The sequence below is a fragment of the Phacochoerus africanus genome, chromosome 8 (assembly GCF_016906955.1).
Source record: "Phacochoerus africanus isolate WHEZ1 chromosome 8, ROS_Pafr_v1, whole genome shotgun sequence".
In the NCBI taxonomy this organism is placed as follows: Eukaryota; Metazoa; Chordata; class Mammalia; order Artiodactyla; family Suidae; genus Phacochoerus; species Phacochoerus africanus.
The window spans coordinates 116,207,363-116,231,528 of record NC_062551.1 but is presented as its reverse complement, the minus strand read 5'-3'; the positions used below and the strand labels follow the sequence as shown (position 1 = coordinate 116,231,528).

Genomic DNA, 24,166 nt, shown 5'->3' with positions numbered 1-24,166 from the left:
AAGGATAGGACATTATCTTTATGAGGATGCAGGTTCAATCCCTGGCCTCGCTCTGAGTTAAGGATCTAGTGTTGCAGATGCAGCTCAGATCCAGTGTTGCCTTGGCTGTTGCTTGGGCCTCAGCTACAGCTCCCATTCAACCCCTGGCCCGGAAACTTCCATATGTTCCATCACTGTAGCCGAAAAAGGAAAAAGAAAAAAAAAAAAAAAGCTACATGATTATGAAAGCAAAATCAATTTGTAAACTTTTTTAAAATTTGAAAATGCAAGGAAGTGGTATTATTATTATTATTATTATTGTTTTTGCTTTTTAGTGCTGCATTTTCGACATGTGGAGGTTCCCAGGCTAGGGGTCAAAACAGCTACAGCTGCCGGCCTACGCCACAGCCACAGCAACATCAGTGCAGGATCCAAGCTGTGTCTGCAACCTACACCACAGCTCACGGCAACACTGGATCCTTAACCCACTGAGCAATGCCAGGGATAGAACCTGCAACCTCACGGTTACTAGTCAGATTCATTTCCACTGGGCCATAATAGGAACTCCAAGGAAGTGGTATTATTAATCAGCTTACGAGAATCCTGGCTCCTTTATCATGAATGAACTTGATTTCAGCCTCTCGCAGCTTATTTTAGTACCATAGCTCTTAGATTTAAGATATTGAGGGTTTTTTCTTACCAGTAGGATTTTTGCTATGCAATAAGAAAATACAAGTAATTATCTAAAATAAGGCCATCTAATTATAAGGGGTTCTGATAACAGCATAAACTATGAAAGTGGAACCTAAGTGCTTTATTATCAGAATCATAAAACAGAAATACAGTCTGTTACTACATTATTGCAAATTCTTTATTTTTATAGTAAGATTTGAGAGTGCTTCCCAAATTGTCATTTTTATACTCAATATATCCCTGTTAACTTTTCATATTAATATTATTTAATATCATGCCACTTTTACTAATGGATAGTTTTTGTAAATATACTATAGTTTCTACATAAAAAACACGATGGAGTTGAGGTCTCTGCTATGGTCATTAATTCTCCCATGTAATATAGCAATTAGGCCTATTTCATACTGCAAAAATATACAGACAGACATTTGCACATCATTCGTACCCTTACCTAATGATAACCTCATAAACTGTTTTCCCGCCATGGAAGCACACATATGTCTAACTTTGCCAGAAGAATGCCTTTGAAAAAAATCCCACTGCGGATGAAGTCTCATCAATTGCTGCTTTTTTTCTACTGTATACTTTATGAATTGCCTCATCATAATTAACTCCAGCCACTGGAATTAATTACTCCGGATGATTTGGAAATTGGTCTCCTCGATTCCTCTGAAATTCATTGAGATCATCCCACAAAGCTGAAGGAAGGGGGTTGAAAAAAGCAAATATATCTTTGAAAACCTGGACATGTTTTAGTGTTTTGTTTTACAGCGGAGAAGTTACGCAAGAAGACGACTTTAAGTGTGTTTTACTCCTCTTTTATTTCTTTAAATTATAGACATTGGGAGCTGAAAATGATCCTAGTGAGGTCCTGGTGCAACCCCCTCCTTCCATACACAGGGAAGGGAGACCCTAAAAGCTTGGGTGAACTGGCCAAGGTCACACATGGAGTCATGGCTGAGCCTGGGTAAGAAACCAGAGTCTCAGTTTGATTAGGTCCCATTGGTTTATTTTTGCTTTTATTTCTGATGCTTTGGGAGACTGACTTGAGAAAACATTTGCAAGGTTGATGTCAGAGAATGTTTTGCCTATGTTCTCTTCCAGGAGTTTTATGGTGTCTTGTCTTATACTTAAGTCTTTAAGCCATTTTGAGTTTATTTTTGTGCATGGTCTAGTCACTTAGGTTGAAGCATGATAATGTGAGAAAAAAGATTGCATACTTGTGTGTGTAACTGGGTCACCATGCTATATAGTTGAAAATTGACAAAACACTGTAAACCAGCTATAATGCAAAAAAAAGAAAATAGAAACCAGGCTCTCTCTCTACAGTGCAGTTCCTCACACACAGACTGGCTACGTTGATTTTGTGGATCTGTGATCTAAAGCCCATGTCAGGGTTTGGTGTGGCAGTAAAATAAGAAAGACAGTGGATCTCACAAGATTTCTCATAAAGAAACCACACATGGCACTAAGGGGTTAGGGATGGTAAGGATGCATTGAAAATGAGCATCTTGCTAAAAACATATTAGGAAGCTCATTTGAGGAAGTTTTCAGTTTGACTCAAAGCATCTCTACTTTGTCCTAGTTTTTTTCATATTCGCCTCCAGGGCCTTTCCTCCCTAAATCTGATATAATTAGAAAATAAACATGTATGTATGTATATATATATATTTTAGGCATATCTATCTATTTATTTTTATTACTATTTTTATCAAAGTATAGTTGATTTATAATGTTGTGCCAATTTCTGCTGTAAAGTGAAGTGACCCAGTCATATACATTGGAGAATATGAATTTATATTTGAAAGAACAATTTCATGTCAGTGAACTGCAAGGAAAATTGGAAAACAGTTGATAAGAGTTTACAATTTCTTAGTTGTCAGAGGAAAATGTATCTTTTTAAAAATGTACATATTTGTTAACATCACTTCTTCAAAAATGTTCTTTCAAAAAATGCTAAATTCTAGGGAGTTCCCATCGTGGCTCAGAGGTAATGAACCCAATTAGTATCCATGAAGATTTGGGTTCAATCCCTGGCCTTTCTCGGTGCTAAATTCTAGGGAGTTCCCATCATGGCTCAGAGGTAATGAATTCAATTAGTATCCATGAAGATTTGGGTTCAATCCCTGGCCTTGCTCAGTGGGTTAAGGATCCTGTGTTGCCATGAGCTGTGGTGTAAGTCATAGATGCAGCTCAGATCCCTCATTGCTGTGGCTGTTACTTAGGCCGGCAGCTGCTGCTCCAATTTGACCTCTAGCCTGGGAAATTCCATATGACCCAACCAGAGCAGAAACCTGAAAATCAGGGTTTGGAGGCAAGGTATGTCCCAGAATATGACATACCTTTATAAAAAGCAGAAATTAGTATAAATGGGGAAAATATGAGAAAGAAAAAATAATAAAACTAGGCTTATTTATTGTTTTCCCATGTGTTCTCTTCAAGCTCCTGTTATAATGAAGTAAAGAGTGATGCAGTCTGTTGGTTGAGTTTTTCCAGAAGCAGATGCCCAGACAGGACTACAAATGCAAGATATTAATAGGGGACAATGTGTGTGAAAGAAAGGGGAAAAGGAACAAGAGCAGTTGGAGGAAAATTTCAGGCTCTGATGTAGGTCTGATACTTGTGAATGTACAAGAGAAGGAAGGAGCATTGGGTAGGAGAAGCCTCAGCCTTCGGGGTAGCTCTGATGTTACCTTGGTCAGCCAATGAGGGGCTGTAGGATCATGAGCTCCCAGAGAGCATCTGCAATGTCTAGAGACTATGAGCCCTTGTACCACTGCTCAGTGGTCTGCTGTGCTTGGCATTGGCCCAAAAGCTGAGGCAGATCCCAAGGTCACTTATGCTCAGAGGCTGTGGGCTACACACTTTTCTTGCAGCAGTTCTTCCCTTGAAGGGATCACTGAGTGTTGCATCACGATGTCTTTGCACTTACAGGCATGGATTCCCTTTCAGTGGGGTTGCACTGGCTGAAATTTATGACAGCCCATCAGGTCATTGCATCAGTGTTGCCAACTGTAGTTGGAATGCATAATCTTTTCCAATGACTTACCCAATGACTTTCATAAAATGTGAAAAACATCCACATCTACCTAAGTCAAAAAAAGGATCGTGAACACTTTTGAAACCTTCTCAGGTCATGGACTATCTATCCATATATGTGCCCCACACCCCCAACCCCACTGAAAGGACTAAATGAAAGTAACTTTGTGTTTTAGAAAACAACAAATTCTGTTGAGTTCCCTTCTTATTCTGGAAAACATATTCTCTCCCCTGAGTATCCATAGGACATTTACTCAACCTTGATTCTTCTCATTGATTTTGTCTCCCCACAGAAAAGCAACTTCATTTTTTGTCCTGCTGATTTGTTTTAATCAAATTGCTCAGTGATACAAAACACAAAATCAAGGAAGATGAGTTTTGCTTGTTTACTCTGGTTGCGTTCTGGAGCAGCTTTGCTTTCTGCTTCTCTCTTCCTGGGTTGGGTCTGTGTGTGTGACTTTCACTACTGAGGGTCCTCAGTGCCCTCCCTGAACAACCCCACACAGACTGATAACAAGGATGAGCCCTGCCTCCTTGGTACCCTAGAGTACTTGATGGTGTTTAAGGCAGACTGACTTAGAACAAAATATTTTCCTTTGGTCACAATTAAAATCTATGTTATTTCCATAATTTTGAGCTATAACTGTAATGTTTTTATCTAATAGTAGAGGATAGTACATTTCCAAATTTAATCTTGAGCCCTAACGTCGTCCATGAATTCCAAAATCTGTGTTCGTATATATACGTGACATTTCCACTTGATAGATGACTGATAGCAAAAGACATCTCAGATCTATCATGTCCAAAGCAGAACTCTTGATTTTCCTTCCCTAAAGTGCTCCTCATTCAGTGTTTTCCCAGGTGATGAACAGTACCTCCACTTTCTAGTTGCTCTGGTCAAAAACTCTTGTCTCAACTGTGACTCTTCTTTTTCATCTTTATATCCCATCCTTGAACGAATCATCTTACCTCTCCCTAGAGCATTTCTAACCATGTCCACCATTATAGCCCAGACCACTATCAACTCTCATCTGGACCTAAGTAATCTCCCTGCTTCTTTTGCCTCTTTAATCTCTTTTCCTTTTTGTTACCAGAGCTATCTTTTTAAAGCATAAGATATATCATCCCATTTCCTTTACCAAAGGTCTTTAAAGATTTTACTTCACATTTTGGATAAAACTGGAGGTTCTTGCCATGGTCTATGGGGCTTGCCATTATCTGATGCCTGCTCTGACTGGGTCTCTGGTCATTGTCTCTTTTATCCACTCCACTCTAGACCTAGGATCTCCTTGCTCTTCTTTAAATAAGTCAAACACACTCTTATCTCAGGGTCTTTACATTTGCTCTTTCTTCTGCCTGAACCAATCCATCCAGCTGTTCTCAGAAGGACAAAGGAAGCTTCTGGAAGAGAAGCAAGAGCATATGAGAGAGAGGAAACTCAAAAGGCTCTGATCCAGGAGTGACGTAGTGAACAATGCACAGAAACCATAGAGGAAAGTGGATTTGGGGCTTGAGTCAAAGCACTGGGGAGTTCCAGCTGCCAGCTGAGCCATACCAAAAAGTGGTGAACAAAACACCCATTCTCTGCCCCTCAAAGTAAATCTTTACCGTTGGCTATCATGAAACAACTGCTTCATATGTGTTATTCCCATAAATCCCCACAACAGTACCATGGGGCATATGTGATTATCATCATCACGGCTGTACAGATAACAAGGTTTAAATAGCTCACACGTGGTGAGGTTCCATATCACACAGTCAAGGAACAAAGGCAGAACCAACATTCAAATACAGGTTGAGCCAACTCCAGAGCTCATGCTTTTTTCTTTCTGTCATACAGGCTCCCAATTCAAGGAGATAGATGCTTGACATGCATCCAATCATTCACTGCAATCCCCATACCTTCCCACCTCCCTGTTTATGATGTTCCATCAGAATACCCCTTCACATTCCCAGTCCCTTCCAGGACCAGCTCAAATGATCACTTGGCTTTCCTCTACCACCCTCAGGGCTGTGGCCATGGTCTATGGCACTACAGTACCTATGTTGTGGTTGGGTATGTAGGTATCTAACTCCAGCCCATCAATTCTAAGCAACTAAAGGTCAGAACCATATTTTCATCCTGTCTTTACCCCTCAACACACAGCACAGTTCCTTCCACATGTTAGATGCTCAACAGTGCTTTTGCACTTGGAAAACCACACTTCAAATTCTTAGCTTGCTGGCCATTGGTAATAATGACTAACTTTCATCCATCACTTGCTAGGTGCCCAGTGCTTGTTAATCCTTTATGTGTTAGATCTCAAGTTATTCCTTGCAATAGTCCCATCACCTGAGAGCGGTCTTATTCACGTTTAAAATGGAATGGAACTGAAGAACAGAGAGATTACTTAACTTGACTGGTAAGCTCAGCCTTAGGAAATGGCAGGATGTGAACCCGGGCCATCTGAATTGAGAGAGCCCTGTGAGTGAACCACACACTATCTAAAACTGAGTTTTGTGACCTCAGTAACTACAGTTAATGATTGCTTCTTTTATTCCAGGCCTGCCCACAGCTACACCACAGGATGCTGTACTGTCTGTGCACTTGCCTGTTACGTTCTCTGTTTCGGGGCAGAATCCCGGAGCCAGAGAGATTCATGTTGTCAAGAAGTCGCTATCAAATCTGTGCAGAGTGGCTGCAGGATTGCGTCCAAAGCAAGTCCCAAAATCTGAGGTCATGGTCGCATCTACATAGTACCACAGATAACTAGGAATTAGTTTAACCAGACTCACTCATCCTAAAATAAAGAATGAATTTATTTATTTATTTATTTATTTAATTTTATTTTTAGGGCAGCAGTTGCTGCATACAGAAGTTCCCAGGCTAGGGGTCGAATCGGAGCTGCAGCTGCCAACCCACGCCACGGCCACAGCAACAACTGATCTGAGCCACGTCTGTGACCTAAATCAAAGCTCATGACATCACCTACAGATCCTTAACCCACTGAGTGAAGTCAGGGATCAAACCTGCATCCTCATGGATACTAGTGGGGTTTGTAACACGATGAGCCACAACGGGAACTCCAAGAATCATTTTTTTTTTTAATGCTGAAAATGTGTGGAGACAGAGGAGAATTGGTCAATGTCTTAGTGACCATGGTTTTGGCCAGCAGTGACATCAGTCCTGACAAAAATGACAGACGCAGCAATCAAACCTTGTACAGGGGACTAAGACCATGGTGCACATTGACCTTAGCCATGCAGTCTTCAACAGATTTCACTGCTGCCTGAGACAAGAGTTTTAAGAACCTGAACTTACAGAGAATAATAAATCTTAAAGATCTTCTAAGGTGATAGCTGAGAAGTTGACTACAGTTTGAGACTGATTTGAACATTTAACACTAGCTTTTTTTTCCATTTGACTGTTTAATTTTTTCTGCATCTTAAAACAGACAGATACCTTTTCTCTTAATAATAATAAATAATCACATTTTAAGGCTGTACAAGATGAATAACTGCTTCTTAACTTGCAAGTGAACATTAATTTCTTCATCTCAGATGTAACTGGATGGATTTCAGTATTGATTTGAACACATTTTGTCCAATTCCTAACCACATCATCAGTGATGGAGGGGACTGGTGTGTTAACTCTCAGACTCTGCGATTCAGCGACAGTGTTGAGCATCTGTCATTAATGGGGGAACTAAGAAAGTTCCCTCTACTGAGAAGGAATAGGATTTACAAACGGGAACACATGCATACGCTCACTTTGTGGACAGAATGGGAGAGGGGGATGCTGATGACTTGTTTGTCATTTGAGATGGAGCACAGGGGAGGATGGGTATTGTTTAATTTGAGTCAAGTAGCAGAAAGTCTGAATTTAAATGCAGCTCCCTTGGTTGTATTACAAGAGTACACTTGGATCTGATTAGATCTGGCTCTTTCTGCCCATGCCTGCTGCCCTGGTTTTGGTCCTTAGATTATTCGATTTGACACCCACCATACAGAAAGGTTGTTCCTTCTGCTCTGCCTATCAGGGCTGCTAGGAAGAACGGAGGAGGAAGAAAAATTGCACAGCTGGTAGTACAGTGAACCCAAAAATATACAGAAATGTACCAGAGGGAATAGTCATCAACACGAAGTGAACAAGCACCCAGACTATTGATTACATGCTGCTCACAGAACACCAGGCGTTTCTGCCAACTCCGTTCTAACCACACACTGAACAGCAGACAGCATGCTGTACCTTGCATCATCAGTTTTGATGAATAATGCACTGATAAGCACTGCAGCCAGGAATCTGGGGGAGCTAGGAATCCAGATGTCATCTGGACCTCCAATAGTTTGAACCCTGGGTCTCTGACAGACACTGATAAAAAATACAAGGCGTGCACAGTAGGGTGGAGAAGGCCACTGCAAGATTCTGGCGAATAGTATGGCATTCTGGAAAATGAATGAGAATCATCTTTGTCACAAGCAGCCTTTTGGGGCAGAATTTAAGCAGGGCTTTCGTTACTAAGTGGCAATGGTGGCGAGTAGAACTTGATCAGAAATTTGTAGGGCAATCCGCATGAAGAAAGGGATTTGGAGGGCAAACAACAGTTTTTGAAGGGCTTAAATCCACTTGGCTGCAAATGGGCCATTGTGACAAACAGATGGACAAACAGTTCCCTCTACAATGGAATTCAGAGAGTGGTTATGACAGATCTGAATGTGGACTTGGTGGAGGGTGCACGAGATCCGGTGCCTCCTCCCACCCCATGTACTGCACGCTTGAAGCATTTCAGCAGGAGTGCTGCACAGATCATGTTTTAATTCCATCATTACAGGTAAATGTTCAAAAGGATCAATTAGACCCAAGGTTTCCTTCACCCGGTAACTGCAGACCTACCTCACGTTGTTTTATGAGTGAAACCTGGAGTTGAGGCAACAATTGTCTTTGCTCTATTTAATTCTTCATCTAGACAACAGATTTTTCTGACCCTAAATTCAACAGTGGTCTCTGGCTCCATCCTCAATTGCAATCGCCTTTCCTTCTCCGCTCCCTTCCAGCCCTTGTCTCCTCCCAAACGCTCCCCCTCTGTCACACTTTTGTCTGCCAGTCACTTCCTTCTCAGCCTGGCCAACTCAAATTGTCATTGTCAAACACTGATACCTGGCAAATCTACTCTCATAGCCTGAAGGGGACTCACCAGGATATCTCCAACGAGGGGGACTTAAGTTACAAACGTTGCAAAACTCAAGCTATTACTTTGACACCGTCCAGAGTGTGGAGGTTGCCCTTTTCCACACATTCTAATGCACTGCACCAGACTGGAGCACATGGGCTGAGAACTTGAGGAAATCCAAAGTTGCCCGTTGCCTGGAGCGTACCAAAACCAAAACCACGCCCGCTTTGGGTGATGTTCCCAAACATCACTCTGAGGACAGTCACTTCAGGGCTCAGGTCTAATAGCATCCTAACCAGGCAAAACTCAGAGGAGGTCAAAAGAGTTCTCCAAAATCCCTAAACTAGTCCATGAAGTATAATATAAATGATTTTGTATCTCCAAACATAAAATAGAAGAAACTCACATTCCTACATAAAATATCATTTTGTAATAGAGTTTCTATCCATATAGTAAGATGACCCAGTGGAAAGCCCACGTTCCCCTTATTCTCACTCCCTGTCTGCAGGATGTGTCTGCACTGGATTTTCCTTTGGGCATTGGTTTTATTTCTACCTAAAGATTCAGACACAAAAGAGTCGAAAGAATAGTATACTGAACGTCCATGTGACATTGACTACGCTGTGAAAAACGTTCATTTTGGTAAATTAGTTTCACCATTTTTGAGAGCGGGGAACAAATTGCACACTAAATTACAGATATTTCACCCAGAAAACTTCAGTACCTCTTTCAAAAGGGGGGCATTCTCCTTCATCGCCCAATTCGATTATCATACCTAACAAAATTTATAACTTTTTAATATCATCTAACATCCAGTTGGTATTCAGATTTCCTATAATACTCCTTGAAATACAGTTAATTTGAATTTGAATCCAGTTAAGCAGCATGCACTGTGTTTTATTTCCCTTGCCCTCTTTTTTGTAGGGCCTCACCCATAGCATTTGGAAATTCCCAAGCTGGAGGTAACACTGGAGCTCCAGCCACCAGCCTGCACCACAGCCACGGCAACACGGGATCCAAGCGGCATCTGAGACCTACACTGCAGCTTTGCAGCAATGCTGGATCCTTAACCCACTGAGCAAGGCCAAGGATGGAACCCGCATCCTCATGGACACGGACACTAGTATTCTTAAACCGCTGATCCGAAACAGGAACACTTCCCCTGAACTATTTAAATAGATATTATTTCTCTCTCTCTCCCTCTCTCTCTACCATATTAAGTGAATTTAAGTAAATATCATCAAGTTAAAATGTGTAATATGGCAATCTGTCTTAATTAAAATAATATAAATTTGATGATATATGTCAATAAAAAGTCATACAAAAAATTCCATGGGATAATAATAACTAAAACAATGAATATACTTTTGGATACTTAAAAAAATATGTTCACAAGTTCTTTGATAGTCCTCCTTTCAGGAGTTGAAGGTTAATTTCCTTCCTTTTGATGCATGTGCTGAACTTAGTAACACATTTCTAATGAATAGACCATGGCAGATGGGATGGGATGTGCTTTTGGCAGACTGAAGCTTCCCTCTCTCTTTCTCCCTCTCTCTTTTCTTCTTTTCTTCTCTCTCATCCTTTCCTCAGAAACCATGTCCTATTAGCAGCCCTATCACAATCGCATTGTCTATGCCTCAACTTCCCATATAGAAGCCACTCAAAGCCTAAAAACCCTTCTCGCCAATAGCGAATCCTTGATTTCATAATTTCACAGCTCAGCTACTCTTACTATTCTGCCATCCTATCATGGTTTTAGAAGAGAAATCAAGAAGCAGCCCTGGCATCCAGGGACTGGTCTGACACAGTGAGGACTCAGCATTGTTTGGAACTGGATTGGTGCCCATGGCCAGGCCATATATATTCTTCTTCAACATAAGTAATCTCACGGAACAGCAACATCAGACCAGTCACTTAGATAAAACAAGGCCACTTCATAATTTTATCTAAACAGAGATGAAAAAGGAAGATCACCGTGCCACCCACAGAATTCCAAACATCTCTCTCTGTTGGCTAAAATGAATGACTGTTCCTTCTTTACCAACCATTACAGCTTTATCCAGACTCAAGCTGCCTTTCTGTAGACAAGATTAACTGAGGAGTTCTCACTGTGGCTCAGCAGGTTAAGAACCCTACATAGTCTCCATAAAGATGCAGGTTCGATACCTGGCCTCGCTCAGTGGGTTAAGGATCCAGCGTTGCTGCAAGTTATTGCATAGGTTGCAGCTGCAGCTCCAATTCCACCCCTACATAGGAACTTCCATATATGGCAGGTGCAGACATAAAAAGAAAAAAAAAAGATTAATTGAGATAACCTATCATGGAATGACTCCAGTTTTCTATCCAGTCTAGAGTAAACACCTGCTTCCTTGGACCCCTCCCCAAATCACCCAGCCAAAGCCCAAATTTTCTAATAGGCCCTTTCTAACTCCTCTTACTGAGATGCCCTATGGTTTCTTATGGTATGTGTTATCCTTCCATGCATAGAGTAATAAACTACAACTGCAAGTGTGTTACAGATGGTCTCTGGCCAGAAAGTAGAGAAAATTGATATAGTAATAATTACCATTTGTTTCTTCTCCAGTGGGGGCACAGACCTGGATTATAATTCTGGCTCTGTAACACCTTAGTTGTAGGACTTTGGCTAAGCAACACATTTTCAATGCCTCAAACTCCTCATCTGTAAAATAGGACAATACCATAACTAAACAGGCAATCTTAGGAACTAAATGATGAGGTCCCGTCGTGGCTCAGTGGTTAACAAATCTGACCAGGAACCATGAGGTTTCAGGTTCAATCCCTGGCCTCGCTCAGCGGGTTAAGGATCCGGTTTTGCCGTGAGCTGTGGTGTAGGTAGTAGATGCGGTTGGGATCTGGAGTTGCTGTGACTGTGGCGTAGGCTGGCGGCGACAGCTCCAATTAGACCCCAGCCTAGAAACCTCCATTCACTGCAGGTACAACCTTAGAAAAGCCAAAAAAAAAAAAAAAAAAGAAAGAACTAAATGAGATAATGTACATTAATCACTGATCTTACTCCCTTGCACACAGAAAATGCTCAATATATGAGTTTCTCATTTCAGTGAGGGTAAAACAATTGCTTTTACGAAAACTAGGAAATCATTTCAAATTTTGCTAAAATTTAAAATATACTAGAGTATCTCATATTTGACATGCCACCTAAAAAAGAAAAACTATATAAGCACTTCCTTACCTTCCCAAGATGAGAAATTATTTCTGCTTGGTGAAGTCTCATGTAATTTTTCAAAGCTTTGACCTCTACAAAGGATGATGTATTGGTTAAAATTATTTGGGGCTTGGAATCTTCTTGGAGTTGTTTGTAAAGCTGAATTGTAACAGTAGATTTATTAAATGAGTCAATTTTTTCCAGCGTTTGGATGTGTCAGACCACTCTTCCCTCTGGGTAGGAGGTTTGGGGGTTTGCACTTTGGGGGCTCAAATGAAAACAGCCCCTGTCCTGCAGATGCAGCCTCTTCTGGTAAGCATGATTTGTCTCCAAGACTGACCTCCTTCCAGTGCGTGTCCTTGGTGTGTGGACCACCATCCAAGGTTTGTCATCAGCCCTGCAAACTCCGAAATTCCACCTCATTTTTATTCTGATGACCACCTAACTTTGGGATGCTAAACCATGCATCAAAGCTTCTAACAGATTCACTTATAAAATCTGAATTTTTAGTTTTATGAGGAGAAGGTTAACTGCCAAGGAAAACCATAATATCAACGGGCTAAACAAGCATATATTTTCCCTATAGACAAAGTATGTGGGAAATCAAATTATGAAAAGATAAGAATGGAATCAGGGAGTTCCCATCGTGGCGCAGTGGTTAACGAATCCGACTAGGAACCATGAGGTTGCGGGTTCTGTCCCTGCCCTTGCTCAGTGGGTTAACGATCCGGCGTTGCCGTGAGCTGTGGTGTAGGTTGCAGACGCGGCTCGGATCCCGCATTGCTGTGGCTCTGGCGTAGGCCGTTGGCTACAGCTCCGATTCAACCCCTAGCCTGGGAACATCCATATGCCGTGGGAGCGGCCCAAGAAATAGCAACAACAACAACAACAACAACAACAACAAAAGAGACAAAAAAGACAAAAAAAAAAAGAATGGAATCAGAATAAGGGTTATGTGATTCTGATGTTTAATAGCATCTGTTCTGATAGGGGGTGACAGATGGCTTTTGAGGGAAAGACAAACTAGCTACTTGATTGAAGGGTGCACCCCCCAGGAGTTCCTCTTGTGGCTCAGCTGTAGTGAACCCAACATCTGTGAAGATGTGAGTTCAGTCCCTGGCTGTGCTCAGTGGGTTAAGGATCCAGCATTGTTGTGAACTGCAGTGTGGCAGTCCTGGCTCAGATCCCACATGGCTGTGGTTGTGGCTATGGCATAGGCTGGTAGCTGTAGCTCAAATTTGACCCTTAGCCTGGGAACCTCAATATGCCATAGGTGAGCCCCTAAAAAAAAAAAGAGTGCACCTCCCATGGTGCCCTAACAAAAGCTGCCCTTCTGAAAGTCCTTTCTTTGTCTTTCTATTGCTAGAAAGTCATTCCTTCTATTTGTCACATTTTTTCTTTATGCAATATGGAAATCTAGAAGCAAATGAATAACCAAGAAAATCAGAGATGCATCAAGACACTGTTTTACATGTGCCTCATTGAACTCTCATGCTAACCACAAACCTACAGGTCTGAACAAGGCTGACCTCTGAAAGGAATGGATGTCTGTTTTTCATCCTACATATGAACCTGGAGAGGTTGGGGACAATGCTTGGGGTGGGGAGTTGTGGACAAGAGTGACAGAGTGAGCACCTTTCAGTGGATGGTACGTGGTGTCTAGAAGGCAGCCTGTGAGTGAGGCCCAGGGCAACAGCTACAAGACCTGAAGGGTGATCCAGGTTGAGGAGGTAGATCCTTTTCTCCATGTTCAAATTCTATTTAATTTTCCTCTAAAACTTCAATGAAGTCTCTTAAAAAAAATAAATAAAGGAAGAAAGTATAGTCTGAGGATATGGGGAAAAAATACCAGGGTAAAGATACCTATCAAAAAGTACTAAATAGGAGTTCCCTGGTGGCTCAGCTGGTTAAGGATCTGGTGTTGTCACTGCTGTGGCTCTGGTTAGTGCTGTGGCACAGGTTTGATCCTTGGCCTGGGATCTTCCATCAGCCATGGGAATGACTGAAAAAAAAAACACAAACAAACAATTAGTAAACAAACAAACAAACTACTAAGTAATAAAAAGGGAGATTACACAAGTTCCTGTTGTGGTTCAGCAGGTTAAGAATCCAACTAGTATCCATGAGGATGCGGGTTTGACCCCTGGCCTCGTTCAGTGGGTTAAGGATCCAATATTGCCACAAGCTGTAGCATAGGTCACAAATGCATCTTAGATTCTGTGTTGCTGTGGACTGTGGCAGAGGCCGGCAGCTACAGCTCTGATTTGACCCCTAGCCTGGGAACTTCCATATGCTGCAGGTCTGTCTGCAAAAAGAAGAAAAAAAAAAAAAAAGCAGAGGGGGAGGAATTAATCTTCATTGAAACAAGGAAATAGTCCCAGTGCCAAAGCCCAAAATACAAAATGTCCCTGCCAAATACTGTGTCCAAATACAGAGTCTTGTTAAATTAATCAATTGATTAAGAATAATTACATCCCCAAACACTAATCAAGTGGGTGTTTGAATAGAGAGATGTGATGTGGAGGACCAGGGCACATCCCATAGATGTGTCCAGGAATCCTAGGAAGGCCATAATGAAGGAGGAATTATCCCACCCATTGTTTTGATTATCGACAGCCTGGAAACCTATCCAGGGGACAGTGTGAGGTGAAACATAAGAACACAACATTATGAAAGCTATAAATCAGATGAGAGGCATGTCCTCAGGAAAAAGGTATGACTGATTTGATGAGTGGTTATCTGTAAAAGAAAATACAGACAGAAGTTGTGTGTCATCCTACCTCATGCTCCCCTATTCCCCCTGCCTTTATTCTGTCATCAATTTCCACCCTCCTTAGACTATTTTATAGCAAATATTAGACTCCATTAAAGATGAGCTCAGATTCAGACAGGAGGTAGTATGAAATGTATGCATAGAAACTGCAGAAAAGAAGAAATACAATATAAGCCAAGGGCACTCAAAGAATAACCTCAAAATCAAAGCAACCAGGGAAATGGAAGAGCTAAAGATCACCATATAAATAAAATGAGAGGTAACATTATGTCTCTTAAAAAGCAAAAGGAGTTAGAGTTCCTGTCATGGCTCAGTGGAAACAAATCTGACTAGCACCCATGAGGATGCAGGTTTGATCCCTGGCCTCCCTCAGTGGGTTAAGGATCCGGCGTTGCGGTGAGCTGTGGTGTAGGTTGCAGGTGGGGCTCAGACCTGACGTTGCTGTGGCTATGGTGTAGGTCAGCAGCTGATTCTGACCCCTACCCTGGGAATCTCCACATGTTCCTGTCATGGTTCAGTGGTTAACGAATCTGACTAGGAACCATGAGGTTGCCCTGGCCTCGCTCAGTGGGCTAAGGATCCTGTGTTGCTGTGGCTATGGTGTAGGCCAGTGATTACAGCTCTGATTAGACCCCTAGCCTGGGAACGTCCATATGCCGCAGGTGCAGCCCTAGAAAAGACAAAAAGACCAAAAAAAAAAAACCCAAAACAGAGTCAGAAAAAAAAAGCTACAGATGTTCAAATAAGATATTATAAACTAAGACAATGATCAATTAAAACTGAGCTGACAGAAAAATAAGAAAGAAATAAAAGAGAAATGTTGAAGTATTACAAAGATGGAGTTCCTACTGTGGTGCAGTGGAGGAAGAACCTGACTGCAGTGTTTCAGATCGCTACAGAAGAGCCGGTTCAATCCCTGGCCCGGGAATTTCCATATGTGGTGGGTGTGACCATAAAAAAAGTTAAGATATTTTAAAAAATAAATAAATACATATGACTGGTAACTGTCAGGAGCAGCATGGACATGTTTGAGAAGAGAACTTCAAAATGTATTGAAAATGATATTCTACCATCCTTCAGGAAGAATCGAGAAAAAGTAGTGTGTGGAAGGGGATTGTTTTTAAGCCTAGTCTTTCACACCTAGAGTTTCTTAAAAATGCAAAGAAAAACTGCAGAGGAAATGACGGTATTCGAAATGTCAGGGGGTGGGCGTCAGGATAGGTTGTAGCCTAACCAGTTACCGGGCCAGCTGGTGCAGGGGAGAGAAATACCCAGCCTACCACAGAAAACATGAGGTTCCAGAAGCCCAGGGAGTTCTCTGGAAAATCTGCTTTGGCACAAAAAGGGAAGCTTAGATACCAGGCATTTCATCATTTGCATTCTCAACGCTAACCATCCTTTAGTTATGATGGCAAATATTTGAGGACCTTAAGAAACACTTTACTGACTTCAAAATAAAATGGATAGCCAAGAAAAATATTCTCATAACTACACCTTGAATATAAATGCAATTTTTGTTTGTCCATATGTATGAACCTGTTCACTGTGTATGTATTTTTCTGAATGTTATGGGTAAAATTTTATATCTTTCATTTAAATTATGCCATATGGAGACTTCTATTTGGCTATATTAAAATTTTTACATATTTGCTTTCGCTCTTACCTTTCCTTTATAAACTCTCCAGATAAACTAGATTATTATCCATTATACATAGTCACTTGAAGCATTTTTTTTTTAATCTCTTAATGGCTTTTAGTGCAGCATACAGAAGTTCCCAGGCTAGGGATCAAATCAGAGCTACGGCTGCTGGCCTATACCACAGTCACAGCAACGTGGGATCCAAGCCATGTCTGTGACCTGCGTCACAGCCCACAGCAACACTAGATCCTTAACCCACTGAGCGAGGCCAGGGATCAAACATGCATCCTCATAGACACTAGACAGTTCGTTACCAGTGAGCCACAATGGGAATTCCACATTTGAAGCATTTTAAAGTTGCCTTTAGAGATAGAATTTCTGGAAATTTGAGACTCCGAAAGCCTCATAACCTACCTTGTAACAAAAAGCACTAGGAGAAATGGGATCAATTCATGTACAGAATCTGGAAACCTTGCTAAGGAAGAGCAGAAAGAGGAGTCAGTCACTTCAGAGAGAGGAAGGCCAGGGCTACCCGACAGGGGACACATCACAATCAAAGTTGCAGCTACTGCTCCAAGAGTAGCCTTCTAGGTCCTTCTCATTATTCTAATCCAGAAAGAGGGAGCAAGGAAGTCAAGACTCAAATTAGCCAGAAGAAGGAATCTGCAATAGCTGAGATAACCATTGAGAGCCAAAGTCCAACTGACTAGAAAACATAAGGCTGTAACACCAAGTAACAGCCCTGAGCATTGGTGGAGAAAGAGGACTGTAAAAGGAATTTACCCATGGCAATAATATAGATGTAATGAGATATATAGATATAGATATATAGATACATAGATATATATGTTTATTCATAAGTGTTTACACACTCACACACACACAACTGTTATAGAAGGAACACATAAGCACAAAGATTGTTGCCAAGAAAGGCCATCCAGGAGTTCCAGTTGTGGCTCAGGGGGTTAAGAACCTGGGATAGTGTCTGTAAGGATGTGGGTTGGGTCCTTGGCCTCACTCGGTGGATTAAGGATATGGTGTTGCTGCAAGCTGCAATGAAAGTCACAGATACAGGGGTGGGATCCAGTGTTGCTGTGGCTGTGGCATAGGCCGGCTGTAGCTCTGTTTCAACCTCGAGCCTGGGAACATCCATATGCCGAGGGTGTGCCCTTTAAAAGAAAGAAGAAAAAAAAAATCCGATCCATAACACTCCCAAGGTTAAAGATGGACCAGGAATTCAAACTTCCCTGAAGATACAATCTCTAACAGTTTATTCCATGGAACTTGAGGTGGTAACCCTAATTAAATAGAAGTACTCAGGATCTGGATAAAGGGTTAGAATTGGCTTCAATTCTAAAGGTATTCTATAGTCAAAACTGAGCCATCTTTTTAAGATTCAAATGGACTGCAATTGTGTTGTTTGGATTCTACAGTTGCCTTAGATAATTGATTTTAGAGCTGAGATTTTCTAAAAGGCTGGAATGGTTCAAGAGGAGGTGGCTATCAGAGTTCCTGTCATGGCGCAGTGGAAGCAAATCCAACTAGTATCCATGAGGATGCAGGATCCATCCCTGGCCTCACTCAGTGGGTCAGGGATCCAGCGTTGCTATGAGATGTGGTGTAGGTAGCAAATGCAGCTCTAATTTAATCCCTAGCCTGGGAACTTCCATATGTTGTACGCGTGGCACTAAAAAAGCAAAAAAAAAAGTGGGGGGGTATAATAGCAGTTACCTGATGCCCAGGCAGAGGGTAGACATGGAGTATCTGGACCAATGCTGATGCTGATAAACGCCAGTCTCTTTAGAGGAATTAGCTCTGCTGCAGATATCATATGGAGATATTCTTTCTATCCATGACTTGGGTTCAGAAGTTTACTAAAGACAGAAGCAGGCAAGAGGCAGATGTTTCACCATATCCCACTCTGGTCTCTTCTCTCACATCAAGAGAGTTGTGATTTCTGAATAGAAGACCAACTGAGGAGGAAACAGTGAATGAGAGCTATGCCTAGGACAGAAAACTTAGATAAGAGAGCCAAGAATCACAACCCCTTAGAGTGCTTCTAGAACTTTAACGTATAGAAATCCCCCATAGACCTTGCTCAAATGTAGATTCTGATACAGAAATTCTAAATAGGGACTGATATTTTGCATTTCAAACAAATGCCCAGGTGTTGCAGGCTTTGTTTTGGAGACCACACTCAAGTTAAGGCTTTAGAGAGCTAATGAAAAATATTGAATACAAAACCATCTTAAGAATCAGTTATACAACAGCCTGTGATCAAAATTCACTGAATTGCTCACTAGAAGGTGGGAGTTTCAAGGCTGAATTTGAGAAACATGTTACCAAATTTCCAATCCAAAAGAGGATGAAGAAATGATAGTTGTCACCTAGCCTGTAGATTATGTCAGTAAGAAAGACTGTTCTCAGAGAATTTCAGGGTGCCCTGCTATTCGGAAATGTTAACAGATTTGAAGGATAGTCTTATATTTGTCAAATCTCCAGAAGAAAATAAACAAGGATTAAATGGCCCTTCATTTTTTTTTTTTTTATTCACACAGTATTTATTGAGAACACACTATGTCTTAGGCCCTTTGCCTGGTGTTGAAGATGCAGCTGGGATCAAGACAGACACATCACTTTATGGAGACCGGCTGAGATGAGATGGGAGGAAACAACCATTTTCACTGGAGTCAGGTGCGTGGAGACGTCTAAAGAGAAAGTGGATGGACATGAGTGGCCCCTGGCCCACCAGCAGGAGCCTGAGTGAGAAATGGGGACCATACCTGAATTTTACCTGGAGTGAGTCTGGGGTTTAGAAACAAATTATGAATTCTTCCCCATATTTTATTCCTTTATTCCCAAACCTTAAGAAAAATCCTCATTAAATTAACAACATGGTGTTTGTAAGTACAATACTATATGAAATGGGAGCAGGGCCTGTGCAAACATGGTACAGAATAAAACAAAGATCCTCACCAGAGGATGGGCTGAGGATGGCAGGTGTAGGCTCCAGTGAAATTGGCAGTGGTTAGTGGATGCACCGTTGAACAAGAGACAGTCATACGAGAGGTAAGTGCCCGGTAGTGAATGAGGAGGCCAGGGTAGAGGGATCTGGGATACACACTCAGAGAACAGGTAAGAGCCCTCGGAGGCAGGAAGCTGTCCTTCAGGTGACCGCATGTGCTTCATTCCACATGCACCAATTTTATAGCTTGTTTCTCAGAGCGTGATCTGATTTCCCTTATTTCCAAGTTCTTGCATTGTCTGCAGAGGATGAAGTCCATATAATGAAATACTTTCTTTTCTGGGGTCCTTCTGCAATTAAACTACAGTGTGCAAGAAATACAGAATTTGGAAAAAGGCTGAATATTCACCTCTGTCCCTCGATCCTCCTTGTCTTCTCCGTCCTGTTTGCCCACAACGTTCACAGCTCCATCTGCAGTGCAGAATGTGAGCACTATTTCATCCTCAGGGACATTCCTTCTCTGCCATCTGCACCACAGCAGCAATAATTCCAGCAGGACTTATTTAAAACAACAGTATATCATTTCGAGACAGGAGTTTCTCAAAAGGCTCTTTTAGGGCACAAAGAGTCCTCCTCTGATCCCCTTTCCATTTTTCTTTCTAGAATCCCCCCCCTTTTTCAATAAATTTTCATGCTTCCAAAAGATCCCACTTAATCTAGAAGCAAAATTTTAAAGTCATAATTTTAAAATTTGTAGCATAGTTTCGAAAACTCAATTTGAGCCTAGAGATAACTAAAACAGACCCTACTGACTCAATTTTGCTGCCTCATTGTTTAGGAAAATGCATAGAATTTAACCTGAGTGTGTTGTTAGTAGCCTCGTTAATTTCAAAACATTGTATTCACTAAAACCACGAGTTCCTTTAGTGAATTAGAAGCACTGTGTTGAACATATCTTGAAATTATGTGACTATTGCATGAAAGAAGGCGACCAAATACAGTAAGGATTCTCAATGAATAGATAACAGATTTAACAGCAAATTTGCTCTTGTGGAGGTCACGTAGGTAAGCACTGATGAAAAAAATTTAACACGACTGGTCAGCAAAAAATGTATATTCTGGAAATCATCTATTGTTAGGCATCCTGAAATAACTGATAAATGCCAAGTTGTCCCCTGAAAATGGATGTAAAAATGGAATCTCTGAGAGCAGAGTCCCCTACTCTGCCAATGACTCTCTCAGGAGGAAAATATTGGTGAAGACAAGACAGGTTTTCTCAAGACTCTGGTTCAACAGCTCTGACTCAACCCAGAGAGCAGGGCTGAATAATTTGAAAGAGGGAAAGGAGAAAGAAAATTTGTCTAATTCAGGCCCACACTAATATTTTAAAAACAAAAAATACACACTTAAAAAAAAAAAAGCAACAGATTACTTGGGAAACCTGTTAAGAAAGGAACTCCTAACAGTACCAACTTATTTTATAACAAGAGAATTTGAGAAAACTCACTGTAATGTTCTATTATTTGTACTGGAAACTTAGGAGCCAAAATCTTTATCTTGAAAGCTCATATGCTAATATGCCTTTTTAAATGTACATTTTGTTTATTTCTACGTCAACTGTCCCTTCACCCCTCTCCACACTTATATATTTTTTTCAAATAAATATTTTTATCAGTACAGATGTTAGGAGTACACACATCGTAAATGTGTAGCTCAATGAATTTTTTTATAAGCACACCACCCAGATAAAGAAGTACATATCATCACACTCCAGAAGCTCTCCAAGGAACTTTTCTCTGTCCTTGTCCTTACCTTGCCCTTCAAATGTAACCTCATCCTGACTTCTACACCACCTATTAGTTTTGCCTGATTTGCAGCATTATGTACATGAATGATATAGCGTGTAGCCTCTGCATCTGACTTCTTTCATTCAATATTGTTTATGAGATTTATTTGTTCTTGCATGTAGCACTGGTTTGTTTATTTTCATTGCTGTGAGAAATTCCATTGTATGAATATATAAGAATTTATTTACTTTGTTTTTGATAGACAAGGGGGTTGTTACTAGTTTCTAATTGTCACAAATTGTTATAAGCAATGCTGCTATAAGCATTCATACATATATACATATGTATATACTATACATGTATTGCATGTGTGTGTGTATATATATGTGCAATTGTGTATATGTCCACATCTTTTGGTGAATATGTGTATGCATTTCTGTTGGAGTCAAATCACTAAGTCACGTGGGTATGAATATATTCATTTTTGGTAGATACAATGATTTTCCAAAGAGCTTGCCCCAGTTTACCTTCCCATCAGCAGTGTATAAAAATTCTAGTATCTCCACAATTTAATCAACATTTCATTTCTCAGTCATTTTGATTTTCTCCTTTCTGGCAAGTACAATGTAGTGCTATTTCATAGCAGTTTGAATCTTAATTTCCTCAATGACTAATGACGGACGCAGTCTCATACATGTATTGTCAAGTGCGTATTTTCTACTATGAAGTCCAGGTTTCAGTCTTTTGTCCATTTTTCTACTGGGTTGTCTCCCTTTTCCCTCTTGATTCATAGACAATGTTTCTCAATTTAAGTACTCAATTTAAGTACTTTGCTTGTGAAATATACTGCAAATATCTTCTCTTCAATGGCTCAATATTTTATTATGTTGGTAATATGTTTTGGTGGATTGTAATCTTATTTATCAAGACCTTCCCTCTTGCTTAACAGCTTTGTTGTGTCATGTTTAAGAAATATTTACCAGGATTTCGCAGTGTGGCACAGAGGGTTAAGAATCCAATGGCAGCAGCTCGGGTTGCTGTGCAAGTGCAGATTCAATCACCAGTGGGTAAAACATCTGACACTGCCACAGCTTCAGCATAGGTCCCAGCTGGGGCTCAGATTTGATCCCTGGCCTGGGAACTTCCTATGCCATGGGTGCTACCATTAAAAAAATTTTTTTTTAAGAAATCTTTACCAACCTCAAGGTCATGAATATCTTTTTTCTTGTTACTTTCAAGAAACTTTAATGTTTTTTCAAACTTAAGCCTAAAATCCTCCTGAGATTGATTTTTGTTTAAGGCAGAGTTTCTCAATCTTGGCACTAATGACGTCTTTTTTTTTTTTTTTTGGTCTTTTTGTTTTTTTAGGGCCGTATCCAGGAGGTTCCCAGGCTAGGGGTCGAATTGGAGCTACAGCTGTTAGCCTATACTACAGCCACAGCACTGTGGGACCAAGCTGTATCTGTGACCTACACCACAGCTCATGGTAACGCCAGATCCTTATCCCACTAAGGGAGGCCAGAGATCAAACCCATGTCCTGGTGGATGCTAGTTGGATTCATTAACTGCTGAGCCATGATGGGAACTCCCACTAATGACATCTTGAACAAGATGATTCTTTGCTCTTTGGGACTGCAGTGTGCACTGTAGGGTGTTTACCAGCATCCCTAAACTGCCCTTATAGAGGCCCGCACCATTCCCCACTTACTCATGACAATAATGTCTTCAGTAAATCAGTTATACACACACACACACACACACACACACACACACACACACACACACATATATATGTATATATATTCTTTTTGAGATTCTTTTCCCATATAGGTTATTATACAGTATTGATTAGATTACTCTTATACAGTAGGTCCTTGTTACTTATTTATCTGTTTTTTGTACTAGTGTGCACATGTCAATCCCGAACTCCTAATTTACCCCTTTGGTAACCACTCCACATTTCCCCTTTGGTAACCATGAATTTTGTTTCAAAATCTTTGAGTCTGTTTCTGTTTTGTAAGTTCTTTTGTATCATTTTTTGTTAGAGTCCACATGTTATTAATCTCATATGATATTTAACCCTAGACATTATTATACCAAGTGAAGTAAGTCAGAAAGAGAAAGACAAATGTCAGAAAATTTGAATTGTCAATCCTTTCTTTAGGATCTCTGCATCTGGAATCATGAAAAAGATTGGTCTGTAATTTTCCCTTCTTGTAAATATTTTATCAAGTTTTTCTATCAATATTTCTCTGGCCTATGATAGAGATAGTTTGAAGTTCTGGATGTTATCTTCTTTCAGAGATTTACTCTTGCTTCTGGCAGGTAAAGACTGCAGTTTTTCTGCCACGAAAAGAAAAGATTGCAGAGGAAAAAAAAGAAGACAGGAGGATCCTTTGTTCTTGAAAAGAGATGAGAAATTTCTGCCTCACAACATCACACAGCTGTTTTAAACAACATCTGATGGAATTGTTGCTGGTTGTATTAAAAAATAATTGAGGAGGTTTTTCCCTTTTTTGCGTAAAAGTGATCCTATTTCTTCTATAAATGTTTAAGAGAATTTATGGCAAAGCCATCTTATTCTGACATTTCTTTGTGAAAATATGTTTTTTTTTTTTGTAGATTTAGCAGCTTTAATAGAGATAGGACTGTTTAGCTTTTCTATTTCTTCTTATATAAGGTTTACTAAATTGTGTTTCTCAAAAGATTTGTCCATTTTATCTGAATATTCAAATCATTGCTTTAAGTTTTTCTAAACACATTTTAATTATATTTTTAATGTCTAAAGGCTATGGATTAATATCCACATTGCTACTTTAATGGTTTGTGTTTATTCTTCATTTTTTCTTTTGATCTGTTTTGTAGGATTTCATTAATTTTATGTCTTTCAAATACCCAACTTTTTGCTTCTTTGATTTCTCTATTTGTACTTTTTTTTTTCCTGCCATCTTCATCTT

General features: G+C 40.5%; 2 long non-coding RNA genes across 2 annotated transcripts; both read left to right on the top strand.

The window, feature by feature from the left end:
- Positions 1-1,347: 1,347 nt before the first annotated feature.
- Positions 1,348-6,520, top strand: LOC125133521 (uncharacterized). The gene is made up of 2 exons (XR_007136455.1): positions 1,348-1,639; positions 6,255-6,520. It is a non-coding gene; the product is annotated as an uncharacterized LOC125133521 (long non-coding RNA).
- Positions 6,521-19,022: 12,502 nt separating this feature from the next.
- LOC125131956 (uncharacterized) lies at positions 19,023-23,715 on the top strand. Its single transcript, XR_007136107.1, has 2 exons — positions 19,023-19,151; positions 23,535-23,715. It is a non-coding gene; the product is annotated as an uncharacterized LOC125131956 (long non-coding RNA).
- Positions 23,716-24,166: the final 451 nt, after the last annotated feature.